Genomic DNA, 24,804 nt, shown 5'->3' on the forward strand with positions numbered 1-24,804 from the left:
CTCTGCACCCACCCCTCCTGCATCTGGGCACTGCTGGGAATGATAGGCACCCACCCCTCCTGCGTCTGGGCACTGCTGGGAGTGATAGGCACCCACCCCTCCTGCGTCTGGGCACTGCTGGGAGGACTCTGCACCCACCCCTCCTGTGTCTGGGCACTGCTGGGAGGACTCTGCACCCACCCCTCCTGCGTCTGGGCACTGCTGGAAGTGATAGGCACCCACCCCTCCTGTGTCTGGGCACTGCTGGGAGGACTCTGCACACACCCCTCCTGTGTCTGGGCACTGCTGGGAATGATAGGCACACACCCCTCCTGTGTCTGGGCACTGCTGGGAGGACTCTGCACACACCCCTCCTGTGTCTGGGCACTGCTGGGAGGACTCTGCACACACCCCTTCTGTGTCTGGGCACTGCTGGGAGGACTCTGCACACACCCCTCCTGTGTCTGGGCACTGCTGGGAGGACTCTGCACACACCCCTCCTGTGTGTGGGCACTGCTGGGAGGACTCTGCACCCACCCCTCCTGTGTCTGGGCACTGCTGGGAGGACACTGCACCCACCCCTCCTGCGTCTGGGCACTGCTGGGAGTGATAGGCACCCACCCCTCCTGCGTCTGGGCACTGCTGGGAGGACTCTGCACCCACCCCTCCTGTGTCTGGGCACTGCTGGGAGGACTCTGCACCCACCCCTCCTGCGTCTGGGCACTGCTGGAAGTGATAGGCACCCACCCCTCCTGTGTCTGGGCACTGCTGGGAGGACTCTGCACACACCCCTCCTGTGTCTGGGCACTGCTGGGAATGATAGGCACACACCCCTCCTGTGTCTGGGCACTGCTGGGAGGACTCTGCACACACCCCTCCTGTGTCTGGGCACTGCTGGGAGGACTCTGCACACACCCCTTCTGTGTCTGGGCACTGCTGGGAGGACTCTGCACACACCCCTCCTGTGTCTGGGCACTGCTGGGAGGACTCTGCACACACCCCTCCTGTGTGTGGGCACTGCTGGGAGGACTCTGCACCCACCCCTCCTGTGTCTGGGCACTGCTGGGAGGACACTGCACCCACCCCTCCTGCGTCTGGGCACTGCTGGGAGTGATAGGCACCCACCCCTCCTGCGTCTGGGCACTGCTGGGAGGACTCTGCACCCACCCCTCCTGTGTCTGAGCTCTGCTGGGAGGACTCTGCACCCACCCCTCCTGCGTCTGGGCACTGCTGGAAGTGATAGGCACCCACCCCTCCTGCGTCTGGGCACTGCTGGCAGGACTCTGCACACACCCCTCCTGTGTCTGGGCACTGCCGGGAGGACTCTGCACACACCCCTCCTGTGTCTGGGCACTGCTGGGAGGACTCTGCACCCACCCCTCCTGTGTGTGGGCACTGCTGGGAGGACTCTGCACCCACCCCTCCTGCGTCTGGGCACTGCTGGGAGGACTCTGCACCCACCCCTCCTATGTCTGGGCACTGCTGGGAGGACTCTGCACCCACCCCTCCTGCGTCTGGGCACTGCTGGAAGTGATAGGCACCCACCCCTCCTGCGTCTGGGCACTGCTGGGAGGACTCTGCACACACCCCTCCTGTGTCTGGGCACTGCTGGGAGGACTCTGCACCCACCCCTCCTGTGTGTGGGCACTGCTGGGAGGACTCTGCACCCACCCCTCCTGCGTCTGGGCACTGCTGGGAGGACTCTGCACACACCCCTCCTGTGCCTGGGCACTGCTGGAAATGATAGGTACACACCCCTCCTGTGTCTGGGCACTGCTGGGAGGACTCTGCACACACCCCCTCCTGTGTCTGGGCACTGCTGGGAGGACTCTGCACACACCCCTCCTGTGTGTGGGCACTGCTGGGAGGACTCTGCACACAACCCTCCTGTGTCTGGGCACTGCTGGGAGGACTCTGCACACACCCCTCCTGTGTCTGGGCACTGCTGGGAGGACTCTGCACACACCCCTCCTGTGTGTGGGCACTGCTGGGAGGACTCTGCACACACCCCTCCTGTGTCTGGGCACTGCTGGGAGGACTCTGCACCCACCCCTCCTGCGTCTGGGCACTGCTGAGAGTGATAGGCACCCACCCCTCCTGCGTCTGGGCACTGCTGGGAGGACTCTGCACCTACCCCTCCTGTGTCTGGGCACTGCTGGGAGGACTCTGCACCCACCCCTCCTGCGTCTGGGCACTGCTGGAAGTGATAGGCACCCACCCCTCCTGCGTCTGGGCACTGCTGGGAGGACTCTGCGCACACCCCTCCTGTGTCTGGGCACTGCTGGGAGGACTCTGCACACACCCCTCCTGTGTCTGGGCACTGCTGGGAGGACTCTGCACCCACCCCTCCTGTGTGTGGGCACTGCTGGGAGGACTCTGCACCCACCCCTCCTGAGTCTGGGCACTGCTGGGAGGACTCTGCACCCACCCCTCCTGTGTCTGCGCACTGCTGGGAGGACTCTGCACCCACCCCTCCTGCGTCTGGGCACTGCTGGAAGTGATAGGCACCCACCCCTCCTGCGTCTGGGCACTGCTGGGAGGACTCTGCACACACCCCTCCTGTGTCTTGGCACTGCTGGGAGGACTCTGCACCCACCCCTCCTGTGTGTGGGCACTGCTGGGAGGACTCTGCACCCACCACTCCTGGGTCTGTGCACTGCTGGGAGGACTCTGCACCCACCCCTCCTGTGTCTGGGCACTGCTGGGAGGACTCTGCACCCACCCCTCCTGCGTCTGGGCACTGCTGGAAGTGATAGGCACCCACCCCTCCTGTGTCTGGGCACTGCTGGGAGGACTCTGCACACACCCCTCCTGTGTCTGGGCACTGCTGGGAGGACTCTGCACACACCCCTCCTGTGTCTGGCCATGTACGCTCCATACATACACGGGTGGGGGTACGGTCCGTACATACACTGTTGGGGTGGGGGTACGCTCCATACATACGCGGGTGTGGGTACGCTCCATGCATACATGGGTGGGGGTACGGTCCGTACATACACTGTTGGGGTGGGGGTACGCTCCATATGTACGTGGGTGTGGGTACGCTCCATGCATACACGGGTGGGGGTACGAACCGTACATACACTGTTGGGGTGGGGGTACGCTCCATACGTACGCGGGTGTGGGTATGCTCCATGCATACACGGGTGTGGGTATGGTCCGTACATACACGGGTGGGGGTACGCTCCGAACATACGCGGGTCTGGGTACGCTCCATGCATACATGGGTGGGGGTACGGTCCGTACATACACTGTTGGGGTGGGGGTACGCTCCATACGTACGCGGGTGTGGGTACGCTCCATGCATACACGGGTGGGGGTACGGTCCGTACATACACAGGTGGGGTGGGGGTACGCTCCATACGTACGCGGGTGTGGGTACGGTTCCTACATACACGGGTGGGGGTACGCTCCGAACATACGCGGGTGTGGGTACGCTCCATGCATACACGGGTGGGGGTACGGTCCGTACATACACTGTTGGGGTGGGGGTACGCTCCATACGTACGCGGGTGTGGGTACGCTCCATGCATACACGGGTGGGGGTACGGTCCGTACATACATGGGTGGGGGTACGCTCCGAACATACGCGGGTCTGGGTACGCTCCATGCATACATGGGTGGGGGTACGGTCCGTACATACACTGTTGGGGTGGGGGTACGCTCCATACGTACGCGGGTGTGGGTATGCTCCATGCATACACGGGTGGGGGTACGGTCCGTACATACACAGGTGGGGTGGGGGTACGCTCCATACGTACGCGGGTGTGGGTACGGTTCCTACATACACGGGTGGGGGTACGCTCCGAACATACGCGGGTGTGGGTACGCTCCATGCATACACGGGTGGGGGTACGGTCTGTACATACACTGTTGGGGTGGGGGTATGCTCCATACATACGTGGGTGTGGGTACGCTCCATGCATACACGGGTGGGGGTACGGTCCGTACATACATGGGTGGGGGTACGCTCCGAACATACGAGGGTCTGGGTACGCTCCATGCATACACGGGTGGGGGTACGGTCCGTACATAGACTGTTGGGGTGGGGGTACGCTCCATACGTATGTGGGTGTGGGTACAGTCCCTACATACACGGGTGGGGGTACGGTCCGTACATGCACTGTTGGGGTGTTGGTACGCGCCGTACATGCACGGGTGGGGGTGCGGCCCGTACCCAGGCCTTTGGAACATGGGTACGGGCCGTACCGCCATTATTGGGGTGACGTAGGAGTGGGCGTGGTACGACTCGTACCCACACTCTTAAGGCGTGGGTACGGTACGTACCGGACTTGTTGTGTTGCCGGTTCACTGTACATCCACTTCCGTTGCTGGACACGCCCCCACCCCCTCGAAGTGACCAGGCCCTGAAGGTCAGGTATGTCCAGGGCATGTATGATTTGTGACTTGGGTGGGGGTTTTGTGTCCTGCCCCTGCCCCCCCCCTTGCCCCTGGGTGTTGTTCTGACCTTCTGCGGCGTCTGCGTCGGTTCCTGTAGAGCAGGTGGACTGCTATGAGGGCTGGGATGACACGTAGGTTCGGGTCCATGGCTGTCCGTCGCGTACAGGTGCTCCTTGCGCGCGTCGTCCTGATTTCCCGGCAGTTTTTGGCAGGCGGAGAATTTTATCCGTGCGGGGTTACGTCGGTGCGGTTCGTACTTCCTGGTTCGTGAAACGCTGCCTGAAAGCGTCCCGACGTCACGTCGGCGCTTTCCCCGGATCACATTTGTATGTATATTTTCATCGGTCGGTGTTTTGTACGACTCGTACGGAAATGGTGTTTCCGTGCGAATCGTACTTCCATGTTTGTAATGTTTTTTTCCCGGGTACGAGTCGGACGGAGAAAACGCTCCGACCAACGGTTCGTACCCGGTTTTTCCAGGATCAGAATCGGCACCATAGTTGGAAACGTAATGCTCCTGACAAATAAGACCAGAGTTTCAAAATTAACCCGAAAGCTATTTCATTCTCGCACTTTCACACGGAAGATGTAGTACTTTCACACAGAATTCTGTCTTTTCCGAGAACAGCGAACAGTCTGTCCTACTACAGAATTATGACACACGTTAACGAAGCAGCGCTTACCTCTACTTTGTCCTTCTAACAAGCTCAGAGAACACCTGCTACCTTTTTAGTGATAAGCGTTATCGGTATGCCAATTGGTTTCCTAGTACCTAAGACCAAAATTTCACAGGTAACCCTTTGCTATGATTCACACTTCTCTCACACAGAAAATATCACTAATGGTAACACTCAGCGATGCTACCGAATCGAACCCAGACAATGCGCCGCGCAACTTCAATTGTCACACGTTTTTCCCGTGTACCTACGGGCAACCACAATCCCGTCTTTCCCGAGAGCAGCGCTTACCTCTGCTCTGCTATGGAACAGTTACCAATTCCCGACTTCCTACATCCCAGAAGCCGTACAGACAACATAAAACTCAATACGACTTTACCATATAGTGTTAGTACATATATCAATACCAATCAATAATCGATAAGCTATATACTTGCCAAATCATTACACCAAAACAATAAAAACCATCTCTAGCTACCAGAAAAACTGCTGCAGTTCGGGTTCCTCAATTTCCCCTTTCTACCTCGGACAGAGTGATTTCTCAGTCACACACACACATACACATCACACGCTGGTGGGGCCCATAACACCAACATTCATTCTAATCAATCTATCCGTATATCTTTATTCAGGAAAGGGGGATAAGACACTTCGAGTTCCGAACTACACTGCTTTCCCTTTGATGGGAACTTGCTAACATTACCTTAACAGGAGAATCCGCCTCCTCCTCCTCCCATCAAGGAGAGCACAAACCTAATCGATGAATCATTTAGTTGGAATTAGTTTAATGACTCCTTAATTCTCTGACTCAATCAATAATACATTTCAATAAAAGAACAACACAACACATAAATCAATGTCATCTTTTTTTATCTAAATTAAATGCAGGTTAAACCTAATTAGTAAATTTTATCTTTTGTCATATTTACCTATTCTGGCTATTTGTCGTTTTCTAAGTCAGAATCTGGTCCTCAGTCAAATCGTCAAAGTTCTGTTCTATCATGCAGCGTCACCGTCCTCTCCGTCAGCATAACATCAGGATACTGGATATGGTGGTGTGCGTTCAGAACGACCCTCTCTAGTCTACTATTATTTATACTAAAATTTACATTCAATTGTTACAATCTTCTTTCCCAGAGCTTTTTCATTGGTCAATCAAAGTACATCTTAATTCATCAGGAAACATTCGATGTCGTTCCCACAGGCTAAAAGTTCCAAGACGAATGTATGGGAACGTTGGCAATTCATGGTTTAGGTTGCAACAATTTGTATTGAAGGGTTGGCTTTTCGCCTGGTGCAGCCTTGATGACAGTTCACCGGCAGGTCGCAGCTGCTGAGGTTTGCGCAGGCGCGTTTCTCCATTCCCTTCATTGATTTTACTTCGTAAGGTCTGATTCAGTCGGCGGCCATTTTATAGCAGGCCCATATGGTCAACTTAAGCAAAGAAACACAAAAACGTCATTAATACATTGAAATGGTTAAACAGTGTTATTTCCCTTGCTAATACCCATATGTGTGTGCATTTATCTAGCCATATGCCACGTCCAAAGCCATTATTACTTGTTTATTTAAGCAGAATTCACGATAACATAACATAAGCAACGTTTATCCTATTAATATGCATACAGACTTAGTTTACATATTATCTTTAGCCATGCAAAGCAATCCCACGTATATTCTCTTGGTTAATAAGGTTGATTAGTTTTGAAATCCACACTCCATTAATTATTATGATTAATCATTAGTCATTTTAATACAAACATATATAAATGGATTGGGTATATAAAAAGAAAACATTTTACCCGCTCCATCAGTGCATGCACCAATTTACACAGGCTGCAATGGCAGGCCTCTAGTTCCATTTTGCATGGCCTCTCATGGGTGGCATAATACATGCTTCAGCCCATGGAAGGCCTCTGGAGTACCTATGCCCTGGGTACATGGGTACCATATACTAGGGACTGACAAGGGTACCCCAGTATCCATTCTGGAGTGTACCTAAGTACCTAACATAACAGTTTAGGGAGAAAGCAGATAGACTGGGGTCCTTATTAGCAGGATCCCAGTCAGACCAGTCAAAAACAGTATCACATTTAGCAAAAAGTGGGGTTCACCATAAGAAGCAGATCCTACTTTCCTACACAACCCCGAACCCCCCCAAACGTAAGTTGATTAGACTAACATTACCCAGTTGAGTCTTCATTTTCTAAGTAGAAATATCTGGGAGTCCATCTGCATTGGCATGGTTACTCCCAGGTCTGTGTTACACTGATTAGTCCATCCTCTGTAGGGACATGGACCACCTCAAAAGTTTGGGGTTTTCACCCTTCATCTGTTTTAGCCATAGGAGGGGCTTATGGTCTGTCTGAACAATGAAGTGAGTGCCAAACAGGTATGGCCTCAGCTTCTTCAGGGCCCAGCCCACAGCAAAGGCTTCCCTCTCAATAGCTGCCCAACATTTCTCTCTGGTGGTCAACCTTCTGCTGATGAAAGCGACTGGTTGATCCTGACCCACTGCATTAAGTTGTGACAACACAGCCTCTACCCCCAAATCAGATGCATCTGTTTGGACAATAAATTGCTTGGCGTAGTCAGGACTCTGCAGACTGGGAGTAGTGCACATGGTCTGCTTGAGATCATCAAATGCCTTCTGGCAGCTAACTATCTACTGAACCTTCTTGGGCATTTTCTATGATGTAAGATCATTCAAGGGAGTCACTATAGACCTATATCCTTTCACAAATCTTCTGTAGTACCCAGTCAGGTCCAAGATAGGTGGAGCAACCCAGTCTGTGATTGTGGGACCGGCCTCGTGGCGTGGACCCCCCTGACCATTAGTCCCCCCAACCCGACTCATGCAACCCCCCCTGATCCCTGGTTATAGACCCCCGGCCATCATGTCCCGATGTTCCGATGGCCTACCCAGGGCCCTAGCGAAACCTAGACCTTAGACGCGCCATGCCCGGCCAAGGAAGAGGGAACCCCCTCAAGCAAGACAGGGAGGAGTAGTCTCTGTCACACCTCTGACCTCCTCTCAATGGAGGGTTTCGATCGCCCTCTGGGCCCCCAGGGAGCTGGCTCCCCGCATGCTGGGTGTCTGGAGTCCCTCCCGGCCCTACTTCAAAGGATCAAAGAGCCGAGCGACAGGAAATCCCAACATACCGCCCCCCCGACGCCAAGACCCCTCTCTGTGAGGATGCTGGACTTCAAAGGGAAGGAGGCGTATAACAGAGGGTGCTGAGGGGACTGGGGCAGAGAAGACCTGGAACTACGAGAGCCCTGCGGACCTGGTCGCGGCTCGACGAAACCTGAAGGAAAGACGCTACCCGATCCTTGGAAACCACCTGAGCCCTGCTGACGCCGTCGCGGCTCCCGAGAACACTAAGAACACTGGAGCCCTGCTGAGAGACTCGTGGCTTCCCCCGACCCTAAGACCATCGAAGCCTGCTGAGAGACTCGCGGCTCCCACCAACTCAAGCCCGGCTGTGCCTGCCGAGTGAATCGCGGCTCCCCGAAGATCACCCGATCGACAGTTCCTTCCCGCCAGAGCCCTGCGGACGTGGTCGCGGCTCGAGAGCACACTGGTCTGGCTGGACCCGAGACTGCACCGTGTCCCCCGGCTCGAGGATTGAGAGCTGTGCGAAGGATACTCGGCATTGACTCTGAACCAAGAACTGTCCCGCTACCCCAAACCCCTGTGCAGGAATTACCAAGCTTATTGTACCGACCAAAGACTACCTTGCGGATCATAAAGGTCCAACGAATCTTAGATAAAGATCTCCGTCTACTGAAACCTACTGTGTGGTGTCTCTTTGTCAAGTAGTGCAAGCTCAGCGCGTGCGAGCCTAAGTACGAGACCCCCCTTCCTGAAGGGGCCTCACCGCCGGTGCTCGGCCTGGTTCTGGGAGAGACGTTTGGTGGCAGGCGACGGGATCCGAGCCGACACCTAGAGATCGCACAGTGAACGGGCCCCGTGGGAGACTACGGCCGCCACAGTCAGGGGCCTCCCCGCCAGAGGGGTGGGGGGAACCAGGGAAGACAGAGGGACTTCTAGGCAGGCCCCCAGCATAGTCCCCCCCAGAAACCAACCCCTGCACTTCCCAGCACCACCTCCAGGCAGCACGGGGCCCCCGGGGAGACAGGGACCCCGAGTCAAGATCACCTGTTACCGATGCCAACAGACTGGTCACTACGCCAGTGACCCCCAATGTCCCATGTACCAACGGGCAGCAGCGACTGCTCCCCCAGCCCGACAGATGGCCACCGTGGCCCTAGGGGAGGAGATGGAGGACACCGAGGAGTGGGAGCCGGCAGCCATGGCCCTGGTCTCCCTAGGAGACCGAGAGATGGTTCCCGGAACTCCCTTACCCGCCAACACCAAGAAATACCGACAGCAGGTGACAGTCAACGGACACCGAGTCGAGGCCTTCCGCGACACCGGGGCGAGTGTCACAGCGGTCCACTGCCACCTGGTCACCAAAGACCAGATACTACCCGACGTCTTCTGTCTGGTTATATCCTCGGACAATTCCGAGAGCCTCTGCAGGATGGCCCTGGTACCCTTCGAATGGGGGGAGTAACCGGTAAATTGAGAGTGGCCGTCCGAACCTCCCAGCCAGTGGACTGCCTCCTGGGCAACGATCTCGAGAGCTCCCTGTGGGGACAGGTGGAACGAAGGGCCCACCTAGGAATGATGGGCCTACCCGAATGGGTGTGCGCCACCACGCGATCCATGTCAGCCAGATCGCCTTCCCTCGAGGGAGGTGAGGCCCCAACCCTGAACCCAGTCGCCATCCCCGAGGGACGGGACGGGCTACCCGAACCCAGTGACCTCCCCCTAGAAGGGGAACCCGTCCCCGACGACGGACCATTATATCGGAAACCCGAGCAAATGACAGAGCTAGGCGACCTACCCGAATTGGTGCAATGGCGCTTCGAGGGAGGCCCCTCCCGGGAGGAGTTCTGCGGAGAACAAGCCATCTACTTTTCCCTCATCGGACTCAGGCAGCAGGCCGAAGCCCAGGCGGCGGGCGACCGGTCCGGAACCCATTGGGTGTATTGGGAAAACGACCTCCTGTACAGTGAGCAGAAGTCTGCCGAGCCAGGATCGGCCCGGGTACTGGTGGTACCCCTGCGCATCCGAGAATTCCTCCTGGGCCTAGCCCATGATGTGCCCCTGGCGGGACACTTGGGCCAAGACAAAACCTATCATCGCTTAGTCACCCACTTCTATTGGCCCAAGATGCGAGCTAATGTCGAGGCCCACTGTAAGTCATGTCCCACGTGCCAGGCCAGCGGAAAAAGTGGCGGGAAGCACAAGGTGCCCCTACAACCCTTCCCCGTCGTTAGTACCCCCTTCGAGCGGTTGGGGATAGACATCGTGGGACCTCTAGATCCAAGGACCGCCCAAGGCCACCGGTTCATCCTCGTACTGGTGGACCATGCCACCCGCTACCCCGAGGCCATTCCCCTCAGAACCGTGACGGCTCCCGTGGTAGGACGAGCCTTGATGGGGATATTCTCCCGCGTGGGGTTCCCTCGCGAGGTCGTGAGTGATCGCAGCACTAACTTAATCTCGAAGTATATGAAGTCCTTATGGCAACAATGTGGGGTATCGTACAAATTCACCACCCCGTACCATCCCCAAGGCAACGGTCTAGTAGAAAGGTTTAATCGGACCCTGAAGGGGATGATCATGGGCCTCGAGGAGCCCCTCCGGCGCCTGTGGAACATCCTCCTTCCCTGCCTCCTGCTCGCCTACCGGGAAGTCCCCCAAAAATCCCTGGGGTTCAGCCCATTCGAATTGCTTTACGGGCACCCCGTCCGGGGACCCCGGAGCCTGGTCAAGGAGGGCTGGGAGACCGCCCCCGAGGCACCCCCAGGATGTATTCCGCTACATCCTGGCGCTCCGCAACCAGACTCGGAAATTCCGAGAGCTCGCCGAAGCCAATCTCGAGACTAGTCAGGAGGAGATGAAGCGCTGGTATGACCAGAATGCCACTCTGGTCGAGTTCCAGCTGGGCCAACATGTCTGGGTGATGACCCCGGTGAAACCCTGCGCCCTCCAAGACAAATGGACGGGACCCTTCAAGGTCATAGAGCGAAAGAGTCAAGTCACTTATTTAGTTGACGTCCAGTCTCCTCGGAACCCCCTCCGGGTCCTCCACGTGAACCGCCTCAAACCTCACTTCGTGAGGACAGAATTGAGTCTGCTCCTGGCCACCGACGATGGGACCGAGGAGGACACCGAGCCCCTCCCGGACCTCCTGTGCGCTAAGGAAACCGATGGCTCTATTGAAGGAGTGAGACTCTCCTCCTCCCTCACCCCCCAACAATACGATGATTGTCGCCAGCTATTGGGGCAATTTGCAAACCTCTTCTCCCTCACCCCCAGGGTCACCGACTGGTGTGTCCACGACGTGGATACCGGAGACAGCCCGCCAGTACGGCACAGAGCCTACCGTGGCCCTGACAGGGTCCGGACCTGCATCCAGGCCGAGGTGGCCAAAATGCTAGCCCTAGGGGTGGTCGAGCCCTCTGACAGCCCCTGGGCCAGCCCCGTGGTACTGGTTCCGAAAGCAGCGGCCCCTGGGGTTGCCCCCGAACTAAGGTTCTGTGTAGACTACCGGGGTCTCAACGCGGTCACCCGAGCCGACGCTCACCCTATTCCCCGCGCCGACGAGCTCATTGACCGCCTTGGGGCTGCTCGCTACCTCAGCACCTTCGTCTTGACCTGCGGATACTGGCAAATTGTGCTCCCCGAGGGAGCCGAGGAGCGGTCCGCCTTCTCCACCCCCGATGGGCACTATCACTTCGAGTCATGCCCATTGGAATGAAAAATGCCCCGGCCACCTTCCAGCGGCTGGTCAACAGGGTCCTGGCCGGGCTGGAAGAGTTCAGCGCCGCGTACCTAGACGACATTGCGGTGTTCAGCTCCCAATGGACCGCACACCTCTGACAGGTGCTGGTGGCCCTGTGCCAAGCGGGCCTAACCGTCAAAGCCAGCAAATGCCAACTAGGGCAAAGTTCAGTGGTTTACCTGGAGCACCAGTTCGGGAGCGGGCTGGTCGCCCCCCTTCAGCCCAAGATCAACGCCATCGTGGCCTGGGAACCCCCTGCGACTCAGACAGAAGTTCGGGCCTTCCTGGGCCTCACCGGCTACTACCGAAGGTTCATTAAGAACTATGGCAGCATAGTAGGCCCCCTCACGGAGCTAACCTCCAAGAAACAGCCGAAAAGAGTACAATGGACCCCCCCCTGCCAAGAGGCGTTCGACGCCCTAAAAACCGCCATGTGTACTGCCCCCTTGCTCCAAGCCCCCGACTACTCCAAGGAATTTGTAGTCCAGACGGACGCCTCGGAGCACGGCATCGGGGCCATCCTCTCACAACTCAACGAGAAGGGTCTAGACCAGCCCTTAGCCTTTATTAGCCGGAGGCTACTACCCCGTGAACGACGGTGGAGCACCATTGAAAGAGAGGCCTTCGCAGTAGTCTGGGCACTAAAGAAACTACGGCCATACTTGTTCGGAACCCACTTCCGAGTCCAAACAGATCATCGACCCTTACGGTGGCTGATGCAAATGAAAGGAAAGAACCCCAAACTGCTGCGATGGTCGATCTCCCTCCATGGGATGGACTTCACTGTAGAGCATCGCCCAGGTACTGACCACGCCAACGCTGACGGCCTGTCCCGATTCTTCTGCCTCAGCGACGAGAACCCCCAAGAGGATGGGTAGTTCTCCCCGACTTTCAGCTGGGGGGGACGCATGTGGGACTGGCCTCGTGGCGTGGACACCCCTGACCATTAGTCCCCCCAACCCGACTCATGCAACCCCCCCCTGATCCCTGGTTATAGACCCCCGGCCACCATGTCCCGATGTTCCAATCGCCGACCCAGGGCCCCAGTGAAACCTAGACCTTAGACGCGCCATGCCCGGCCAAGGGAGAGGGAACCCCCCCCAAGCAAGACAGGGAGGAGTAGTCTCTGTTGCACCTCTGACCTACTCTCAATGGAGGGTTTCGATCGCCCTCTGGGCCCCCAGGGAGCTGGCTCCCCGCATGCTGGGTGTCTGGAGTCCCTCCCGGCCCTACTTCAAAGGATCAAAGAGCCGAGCGACAGGAAATCCCAACACACCGCCCCCCGACGCCAAGACCCCTCTCTGTGAGGACGCTGGACTTCAAAGTGAAGGAGGCGTATAACAGAGGGTGCTGAGGGGACTGGGGCAGAGAAGACCTGGAACTACGAGAGCCCTGCGGACCTGGTCGTGGCTCGACGAAACCTGAAGGAAAGACGCTACCCGATCCTTGGAAACCACCTGATCCCTGCTGACGCCGTCGCGGCTCCCGAGAACACTAAGAACACTGGAGCCCTGCTGAGAGACTCGCGGCTTCCCCGACCCTAAGACCATCGAAGCCTGCTGAGAGACTCGCGGCTCCCACCAACTCAAGCCCGGCTGAGCCTGCCGAGTGAATCGCGGCTCCCCGAAGATCACCCGATCGACAGTCCCTTCCCGCCAGAGCCCTGCGGACGTGGTCACGGCTCGAGAGCACACTGGTCCGGCTGGACCCGAGACTGCACCGTGTCCCCCAGCTCGAGGATTGAGAGCTGTGCGAAGGATACTCGGCATTGACTCTGAACCAAGAACTGTCCCGCTACCCCAACCCCCCTGTGCAGGAATTACCAAGCTTTTTGTACCGACCAAAGACTACCTTGCGGATCATAATGGTCCAACGAATCTTAGATAAAGATCTCCGTCTACTGAAACCTACTGTGTGGTGTCTCTTTGTCAAGTAGTGCAAGCTCAGCGCGTGCGAGCCTAAGTACGAGACCCCCCTTCCTGAAGGGGCCTCACCGCCGGTGCTCGGCCTGGTTCTGGGAGAGGCGGGCCACAGGGTGGTCAGGAACGTGTTCTGTAACCCCCCTAGGATCGCCCCTTCCAACAATGATGGTCTGGATTTTGCTCTGTATAGGTTGAACCTGGCCTCCACCCACAAGGTGGCCCAGGTACACAACCTTGCTCTGCCCTATCAGGCACTTAGTAGCCTTGAAAGTGAGGCCTTCTTTCTGCAGAGCCTCCAAAACATTCTTGAGGTGCACTAGGTGATCCTCCCAGGTGGAGCTAAAGAGAGCTATGTCATCAAGATATGCTGCACTATAGGCTTCCAGGTCTGTAAGGACTTTATTCACCAGCCTTTGGAATGTGGCAGGTGCATTTTTCAAACCAAAGGGCATTACAATAAATTAATAATGCCCACTTGGGGTTGAAAATGCTGTTTTCGGTTTGGCATCTTCAGCTAGTCTGATTTGCTAATAGCCAGTTGTAAGGTCAAATGTGCTCAAAAACTTTGCTGAGGCCAAAGTATCAATAAGCTCATCTGTCCCAGGAATTGGATGAGCATCAGTCCTAGTGACTGCATTGAGTACCCTGTAGTCAACCTCACCTCTCTTTTACCACCCTGGGTGTGGGGTTATGGTACCAAGACACTGGGCTATCTGAGGGCTCAATGACTGCCAACTCTAGCATTTTCTGGACCTCAGTCCTGATGCAGTCTCTGACATTGTCAGGCTGCCTGTAAATCTTATTTATATCAGGTAGACTCTCACCTGTGTCCACTTCATTAGTTCACCAGATGGTCTGTCTAGGAGTCAGAGAGAACATGTGTCTGTATTGAGGACCTTCCTACAATCAATCTGTTGCTGGTCAATGAGGCTGCCTGCCAAAGCCATAACATCAACTGTCCCATCATAGGGGTTCTGAGAGAGGAGATCAGGGAAAGGGTCGCTTTCTTCCTCCTGTCCCTCATCAGTTGCCATAAGCAAGCCCATGTCAGCCCTGTCAATGTATGACTTGAGCCTGTTCACATGGAGCGCCCTGTGGGGGTTCCTGGGAGTACCAAGATCCACCTGGTAGGTGACCTCTCCCTTCTGCTCAGGAATGGTACGGGGTCCACTCCACTTGTCTAGGAGAGCTGCTGGGGCCACAGGCTCCAACACCCACACCTTCTGCCCTGGCTGATAAACAGCCTTTTTGTCATGCAAGCTTTTTGCCATTCTTGACTTGCCTCAAGGTTTTTACTGGCCTTCCTCATGTACTCATCCTGGAGCGGATACCAAATACATAGTCCACTATGTCTTGTTTAGGACGTTTGAGAGGTAACTCCCATCCCTCCTTCACCAAACACAAGGGACCCCCAACTGGATGCCCAAACAGAAGTTTAAAATGGCTGTAGCCAAGCCCCTTCTGTGGGATCTCTCTGTAGGCAAAGAGAAGGCAGGGCAATAGGATATCTGAGCTTTTCTGGGAGGCCCATGATCACCCCCTTGAGTGTTTTGTTAAACCTTTCAACTAACCCATTGCATTGTGGGTGATAGGGTGTAGTGAACTTATAGTTCACTCCACAGTCCTTCCACATTGCAGTAATGTAACTGGGCAGGAAGTTTGTGTCAGGACTCAGTCTGGGACACTGGCATGTGTCAGGGACTCTGGCAGCGACTGGTGCCAGGGGAGACAAAGTAGGCCGATTACTGGGTACAGAGCTGCCGAAGATCACACAGCGAGTCAAAGGAGAAAGGGAATCCTAAGAGGAAGCTCTGTACAAGAGAATAAGAGAGTTAAGGCTCAGAAATGACAGGCCCTCAGAGGTGATTAAGCATTCAGAGAACTACACATAGGACGGATATGCAAGACACATATATAAAACAACATGAACAATGAAAGTAATGTGGGGTAAAGCACTCGAGAGCTTCACACGGTAAGACTGAAGCTCAGTAGGTTCCTCACCCACGATTGCTGTTACAGATACCTATATATAGGATATGCCTGCAAAGGCAGGGTCTGTGGAGCTGATACCTATGGTGATGTTATAAATGTAACTCAAAGACAATACTCACAGTGAACAAGAAACACCACCTAGGTTGTCAGCTGAGCCCACGGATCCTGGCGATCAAACAGGAACACGCAAGGCAGTAACAGCAAGGGGGTAGAACTAGACACAAGCACCATAGACAAGGAGCTAGCAAGGAGGAGTGCTTAATAGGAAAGGAAGGAAATCCCAGGACACACTTGGCAGAAAGCAACTAACAAAAATGCAAGGTAATTAAAAGCAAGACAGCAGGAATAGAAAGACAGCAAACTAGGAAAGGGAACCAAGGAAATGGGAAGAAAGGCAGGGACTGGAAAAGGATATACAGAGGGGAGGCTACGAGGGTATTCTAGAATAGAACAAAGTAGCATGGAAGGCAATGCTGGGGCAGGAACAAGAACTGAGCTAAGGCTCAGGAGTCAAGGTATCACTGCAGGCAGTGCTAGTTCAGGAACAGGGAATTACTAAAGCCCAGGAGTCAAGGTAGCACTGCAGGCAGTGCTGGTTCAGAAACAAGAAATAGCTGAAGCCCAGGAACAAGAACAAAGAATAACAATAGCTCAGGAACTCAGGAAACAAGGTAGCACTGCAGGCAGTGCTAATTTAGGCACAAGGAATAGCTATAGCTCAGGAATCAAGGAACAAGGATTAACTATAGCTCAGAAATCAAGGAGTATCAAAAGCCCAGGAAACAAGGATCGGTCTCACCAGGACAAAGCTACAAGGACCAACACTGGACTGAAGGGAGCTGGGACTTAAAAGAGCTCACATTAATCACATGCATCAGGTGTGAGCAGGATAGCAGAAGCCATCCACAGGTGAGCTGAATTCCTTCACCCATCTTTGGTCTGCAGGGGTGGAGACAAAGCACTGAGCAGGGAATTCTAGGTAATGGAGTGTCAAACATGAGCAGGCTGGCTTCCCAAAAACCCGGCATGGATTAGGAATGGATGACAATTTTCAAGTGGAATCCAAATGACTGGAAGTAAGTATATGCATGATAGGGAGGGGCCAGAAACTTATTAGAACACTGGAGAGCCCCACAATTCAGCCCCCTGGCGGTGGGCATGAGAGTGCATGGAGCGAATGTGACAGTACACCCCCTCCAAAGACCGTCTCCCGGAATCTGGTACTGGATTCAAAGCCTTTGCTCCAAAGAAGTAAATCCATTTCCATCATATATGTAGTACAAGATACCAGAGGACTGCAGGAAAACTGTGATGTTCTGGAGGGTTGGATAATAGGCTTTAAATTAACAGCAGTAATGAAGGCAGAACTTGAAGAGTCCAAATCCTGTGATAGGAGCTAAGAAGCCTGAATTAAAGGTGTTTGAAGTTCTGATGATGGCAGGCTAGAGTAGCACTCTGAAAACAAACGCAGATTGACTGTAGGGTCAAAAGCAGATAACGGATTGGCAGGAGGCACAGAGGTCAAAGGCAAACTAGCTGAAAACGAAGGAGGCGACAGGAAGCAGACCTGAAGTTCTGGCTCTGGAGGAAAACATACAAAAGACTCACATGCAGGTATCTTTGGAAGCAGGTATGCAGGAGACCCAGGCCCTGGAGGCTTACATGTTGAGAGTTTTGTCTCTGATGCTGGAGATTCAGTCTCTGAATGTATATGTACTGAGACCTCCGAAGGCTGGCAAACTGGAAATAGAGGGTCAAAAAGTAGGCACGATAGAGGCTCAAGGCCAGAAGGTAGGCAGCCTGGAAGCTCTGGTGCTGAAGGCAGGCAGCCTGGAAGCTCTGATGCTGAAGACAGGCAGCCTGGAAGCTCTGGTGCTGAAGGCAGGCAGCCTGGAAGCTCTGGTGCTGAAGGCAGGCAGCCTAGAGGCTCTGGTGCTGAACGCAGGCAGTCTGGAGGTTCTGGTGCTGAAAGCAGGCAGCCTGGAGGTTCTGGTGTTGAAGGTAGGCAGCTAGGAAGCTCTGATGCTGGAGGCAGGCAGCCTGGAGGTTCTGGCTCTGTAAGCACGCTCTTTGGAAGCTCTGGCTTGTTTGGAGGCTCAGTAGGCAGGCAGGCCAGAGGTTTGGATTTAGATGGTAGGCAGACTGCAGGCTGAAGTTCAGTAGGTAGGCCAGCTGAGGACTCGGGCTCTGAAGGCAGCAGGCCGGCTGAGGACTTGGGCTCTGAAGGCAGCAGGCCGGCTGAGGACTCTGGAGACTGCAAGAAGACAAGCGGAAGGCGGAGGGGCACATGGTTCACAGACGTTAAGCTCTGGGAATGGCAGTAGCTTGTAAACAGTAGATTTGCTGTTGCTAGTAGTGACATATTCACAGGTCCTAGTCACATTAAAACACACTGAAGTATTTCCTTCCAGATGGCTAAGAATAGTGCTTATCTTAGAGTTTCTGAAGGTCACACTTCTTTCACAATTTGGCAGTTCACATCTCACAGTCAGAGGAAATAGGTCAAAGATTACTTGGCCATGGGAGATCTTTTAATTTTCATCTACATTACACCATGGTACAGATGCAACAGAGCATAGAGTACTATCATTTCCTGACTTTTCAACATGTGGTGTGCTTGAAGGCAAGACACTAAACCAGGGGTAAGAATTTTGCTTCTTCTCAGCAAGAAGATTGTCTTCAGTCCCAGCAGCTAGATGAAGAGCTTGGTCTGAGCCAAAAGATATTGTCACATCAGGGATTATGTGGGGCACTGATTCAGTTTTTACCTGTAAGTCAATGGCCTGTCTATGGGTTATCTCTGAGATAGAACTGACCGCATTACCAGGAAAAGAAAGCAAAGAGATGTTTTGTGTCTTGTCTGGCATTTGGAGTTCATAAACAGTGGATGGACACATCTCAGGTGTAGAGCCTAGATGTAATTTAGCACTAGAAGACAAAACATCAGAGGAGTTAGAAAATTCTGAAATCGAACAAATACGTTCATTAACTGCCCTTTGAGACAAGATACTATGGCTATTCTGAGTGGAATCTGAGTGGTTAGCCACAGTAAAATTCATGCAATCACTAGACCAGCTCTGAGGGGAACGCAAAAGAGAGCGCAAGGTTTCATTCTCCATTTGTAAAGAGGCTAACACAGATTCAGAAAAGTATTCTTGTACAGGGGTTTTAGATTCCCACTTGAACTCTGGGTTATAGCGTCTTAACAGGGCCTGAAAAGTTTTAATATCTTGTTGTAATTCCCTAATCGTCAATTTAATTATATCCTGTGAAGACTGTAGACCATTCTCTACAAGGACAGGAGTGGGCCTGGCAACTTCACAACAAGAAACAGAACTAAACCGTTGAGTTTGTTTAAACTGACTATTAGCAGCCTGTATTCTGGTAGGTCTTTTCTCTCTTTTGTTAAACTTATTGTGGTTTACTTTGAATGTAGTATTAAACATTGTATCTTTAGTGTCAGAAACTGTGATCTTCACTGGGTCACAACTCTGAGCTATATCATTTGAATGGAAAACAGAGGTTATATAAAGCAGCTGCTCTTTCTTTGTCTGTTGTGTGGTTAAACATGCTATATTATAACCACTTCCAGCAGACATGCAATAATCAGAACTCTTGCTCAGCAAGCAGAATAAGGTATCGTTCTCATTTTGCAATGCTGACATAGACATTGAATCTGGATCAGAGCAGCGGGTTAAGTCAAAATCAGGCAAAGAGGTGTTTGAGAGCCAATAAGTATAATATTCAGAACATAAATGTCCATTATTCATGAGAAGATTCATTGTTTCAGGGATAGGGTTAACATCCTCAAACTGTAGAGTAGACACTACATGCCTCTCATTGTTGGGCACTGCCCTGCACAAACTTAAATGATGCACTGGTGTGTTTCTTTCTTAAACCTCTCATTATGACACAGCTTCAATATTTTCACACACAAATATAACAGAAAAGTGGTAGCTAACTGAACACAAAGAAACCTCACAAGTGACCCTGGAAATGTGAGTTGGTCATTCTGTCAGGACTCAGTCCGGCACACTGGCATGTGTCAGAGACTCTGTCAGAGACTGGTGCCAGGGAAGACAAAGTAGGCACAATACTGGGTACAGAGCTGCCTAAGATCACACAGCGAGTCAAAGGAGAAAGGGGATCCTAAGAGGAAGCTCTGTACAAGAGAATAAGAGAGATAAGGCTCAGAAAGGACAGGCCCTCAGAGGTGATTTAGCATTCAGAAAACTACACACACCACGGATATGCAAGACTTATATATAAAACAACATCAACAATAAAGGGAATGTGGGGTAAAGCACTCGGGAGCTCCACACGGTAAGACTGAAGCCCAGTAAGTTCCTCACTCACAATTGCTGTTACAGATACTGACTACAAATACCCACATATAGGATATGCCCGTAAAGGCAGGGTCTGTGGAGCTGATACCTATGGTGGTGTTATAAATGTAAACACAAGGAGTTGATGGACGGAGTGCTGAAACTATTCAAACACTCACCCCCAGTCACAGATCTGGGTTGAAGCCATCATCATTCTTTAGCTCACTTTGCCACCCCAGTTCCAACACAGCTATATGCAAATCAGTCTTGAACCTGTGCCTCATGGGAACAGTCCAGCCCGAACTGCCAAGCCATGTCTTCCCCAGACCAGAAACAAGCATCCTGGAACCGGTTTCGGGCTAACAGCCCTCTTTAGCCAGGCTAGCTTGAATCCAGTGGCAAAGTGAGCAAGGGACCCACGTCTGGGCATATCCTGCTAACTTACGGTGAACAAAGCAAACACAAGGAGATGATGGACGGAGTCCTGAAACTTTTCAAACACTCACCCCAAGTCATAGATCTGGGTTGAATCCATCCTCATTCTTTAGCTCACTTTGCCACCCCAGTTCAGACACAGCTATATGCAAATCAGTCTTGACCCTGTGCCTCATGGGAACAGTCCAGCCCGAACTGCCAAGCCATGTCTTCCCCGGACCGGCAACAGGCATCCTGGGACCGGTTTCGGGCTAACAGCCATCTTTAGCCAGGCTAGCTTGAATCCAGTGGCAAAGTGAGCAAGGGGCCCATTGTTAGGTTTCGATTTAGATGCCTGTACATAGGTTCCCCTGCATCATGTCCTTATATAGGCACAATTCGCATTGCCCTTATTTAGGCATAGAATTCCAGTCCTTATTTAGGCATTAGCCATGCTAACCAAGTACAGGCATGGTCACCTACATCCGTCCATCCCACGTCACAATGAGTTCTTAGAAACCAGACCCTTAAGCCATCGGGACTTTCCCTAGCTAGGATTATTGATTTCTCCAAGAACTCATCTATTATGCATGAACTACTATTCCTTAGGAGTTCATTTATGACGTCTTCCTCTGCCCGACCTTACATCAATGCTAGCATTCCTAAGCACCTTCCAGGTATAAATATACCCTCCCTTACCATGGCAAACCACGGTATGGCTCGGCACGACTTGACTGCATGGTTCGCCACGGCAAGTTCGGAAGAGACCATATCCTGGCCTGATGCACTGACCAGACGCTGTCATCCCTGCTCGCAGAGAATCCAGCTTCCAGTGTTCTGACTCCCTTTGCGTGTTGTTAGAGTTTGAGACCCGGAAAGAGATTCCCACCTCTCTCATTCTAAAGGTATGGAGCTGACTATAACCTAGAGGGACTCTTGGCATACAAAGTTAGTATATACGATACTATAAAAATCAGCACCTACAGTGTACCTAACCTCGTACTACACTTAGGTTAGGTACACTGGGGTAAAACTATTTAGAAGCATCAGACGAGTATTCACTTTTTAGCCTGTGTTATTTATGTATGTATATATGAATATATGTCATAGCTAAAAGACAATGCTATTGCAGTATTATTTCTTCTTACTGCTTACGCTGTGAGTATTATATCTTGCTTACTGTCTAATTATTGTAACAGCTCATATCTCTTACACGAGAAACAAGACTGTGCAATAAACCCTTTTATTGACACTCCCGTCAATCTATTTCTGTGTAACTCTGAAGAAACTAAGCATGCACGATTGACTGAGTGAAACTCTTATCTATTGTTTCCAGGATTCTGAGACGCGTTCCTTTTCTAAGGGAAACAAAGTTGTCATGTTTATGCGGTTGTTAGAAACGAATCCCTTCTTGTTTATTCGAGAAGTTTCTAGTTACCTCTGAGTGAGCTGGCACACACAAGTAATTAAGTTTAATGTACTCGGTAGGAGCATACTGACCTTAGTCCTATGCAAAAACTATAGTGTATATTATTGCAATGCGCAGAGCCTATAAGGGAAATAGGAACTACACTACATGGCACCCAACGTTTGGTAAGGCACTAATTTAAGGCTAGATACTAAAGTAACTCAGTCGTGCTTTTCTTAGAGACCCTTACTCATAATTCTCCATTCTCCATAAATCTCATATTCTCCATAATGGGAATACGGCGCTGGACGCTTCCAACTTTCAAAGAGCCCTCAGGGAGGTGGCAGGCTGGATGACCGATAATCGTCTCCAACTCAATGCCACTAAAACTGAAGTCTTGGTGCTGGGAAAAGACACTCACCTCTGGGTAGACAACTGGTGGCCATCGGAGCTAGGTCCAGCCCCTACACCGGTAACTCAGGCGAAGAATCTCGGGGTTCTGCTTGACGCCAATCTATCATTTACCCCCCACACAAAGAAAGTGGCGGGCACCTGTTTTGGCGTTCTCCAAAGTTTCAGGCCCATTTTTAAATTGTTCGATGCCCCCACCAGGCAACTTATAGTGCAGGCTACCATTCTTTCTAGATTGGATTATGCCAGTGGTCTTCTACTGGGCACCAACCAAGCAGAGCTTACACGCCTTCAGCGTGTGCAAAATGCGGCCGCCCGTATGCTGATTGGTTTGCCCAAGTTCTGCTCAGTCAGACGTGCTGTTTCCAGTCTTCATTGGTTACCCGTTAGGCAGAGAATAGAATTTAAAGTATTGTGCCTGACTTTTAAAATTTTGAAGCTTGCTTCCCCTCCAATTCTAGCCCAGACTATATCTTTTTATACTCCTGCCAGAACACTTCGCTCAATGGGTCAATTTCTGGCTAAGCTTCCCCGCTTTAAAAAAGCCAGAATGGGCGGCCGCTCATTTGGTGTTCTAGCAGCTGGCCTCTGGAACACACTGCCTGTCAGTATCCGGTCTATCTCAGACTTGTTCCTTTTTAGAAAAGCTGTGAAAACATTCTTGTTTCCTTTGGTTTAGTGTCTTTGGCTGGTATGATACATCTACTGTTGTGTTGCTTGTTCTTTGTAGCGCCGGGACGCCGCTTGGCTGGGGCATCTGTGCGCTTTATAAATACAAAATAACATAACATAACATAACATAACATAACATAACATAAGACGTCTGCAGTGGGTAGGGATAATATCCGCCATAGCTGAGTAGAACGAGAATCCTATGTATTAGCTGTTTGGTTTGTTCAGCGTTGAAGGATTCAGTGTTCCAAACTATTGTGCACCTAATCTTTGTGTCCTTGAAACTTGTTCTACATTTTTCAAAAACAATGTCCCAAAACGGGGATAACAATACGGCTACGACTGATCCAGTCGCAACAGCTTTTAATACTACAGGTTTAAATGAAACCGATGTGGGTGTTATACACATCCCACCAAATTTAAGGAGAGCCATCACTCTAAAACTTATAAAACATGGCCTAACACCAAGAGGTGGTAGAGCAGTTTTTGTGGAAGAGGCACATGAATCTTTTCAGACAGAGGTATTCTATTCGTGATTACATTCCCAGAATCAAATCCAGTAACATATGTGTTTCACTTCTTCAAAGAAGATGAACCACCTGAGGAATACATTCCCTTAGAGGATATTGAAATTCCACTCACATACCAGGAGCATCTGCTCTGGTTTAAAGGCGCCCTAAAACATTACAATTACATAACCAAGCTCAGTCCACTAGGTAGACCAGGAGCAACATGGTCGATTTTAGCCGGCTACATATCTCATCCTGACATTGAAGCAATGTCAGATAAGGAATTAATTAATCAAATACAAGAATTAATAGAATTAGACAGTTAAACCACAACTGTCTGAGGGTCCTGAAAAGTACTCAATTAAACACAACCCTACATCTTCTAAAAAAAAGTGGGAAAATAACAAACAACATTCAAAAGAGAAACGTTCTCAATCCTGAGGTAGGTCTCCTCAAAAGGAGCCCTCTGACAGGAGGTATAACCTCAGGAATAGGGATAATTTAAAAAAACCTGACAGGTATCAAGATACTGATACACATTCCTCTCGTACCTTTCAGACATCGTCACGGACATCCGAAAGAAGAGGACAATCAAATCACAAAGAAGAACGCGTGAAGTCCAGAGACAATCAACACGTTCAGTAAAACAAACCAAAATCTCAATTCACTAAGAAGAAGATAGCAGGTCTGAAGATCGGACATGCCGAGAATTCTGAGAACACAACTCAAGAACGGAGAATGGGCTCAGACAATGCTGGACAGTGCAGCAGAAGTAACAATAGCTCGCCAGAACCTGAAGGAACTTCTGGAGGTATTGGACTTGAATGAGTTCCTCACAGTTGAGACTGTAGACACCAGGGTTAGTTCTCCACAAAAGTTATATGACATAACACTCCGGATGGAGGGAGACATACCAAGAAAAGTGAAAGCACTCTTTTGGGAAAAAACTTTCATGGGGTTATGACATGCTTCTAGCAGACAAGACTGGCCACCAAAATTTGTCAGGGAGTGCCCACATGGCGAAGACATCATTATGTCAGCCTTCTCGAACCATGTTCCTATAAATTTAAAATATACTTATGCCAGGAAATGGGCAGTTGCCCAGGCCCCAGCATTAAACAAAAATCATGTAGGATGGGATGAGGACTCACCTCACCATAAAATCCAAATTAAAATGTCAACCTACTCCACAAATACAATACACAATTAAGCAAGAAGCTAAAAAACAGGTCAG

The sequence above is a fragment of the Triturus cristatus genome, chromosome 1_2, assembly GCF_964204655.1.
Source record: "Triturus cristatus chromosome 1_2, aTriCri1.1, whole genome shotgun sequence".
Lineage (NCBI taxonomy): Eukaryota > Metazoa > Chordata > Amphibia > Caudata > Salamandridae > Triturus > Triturus cristatus.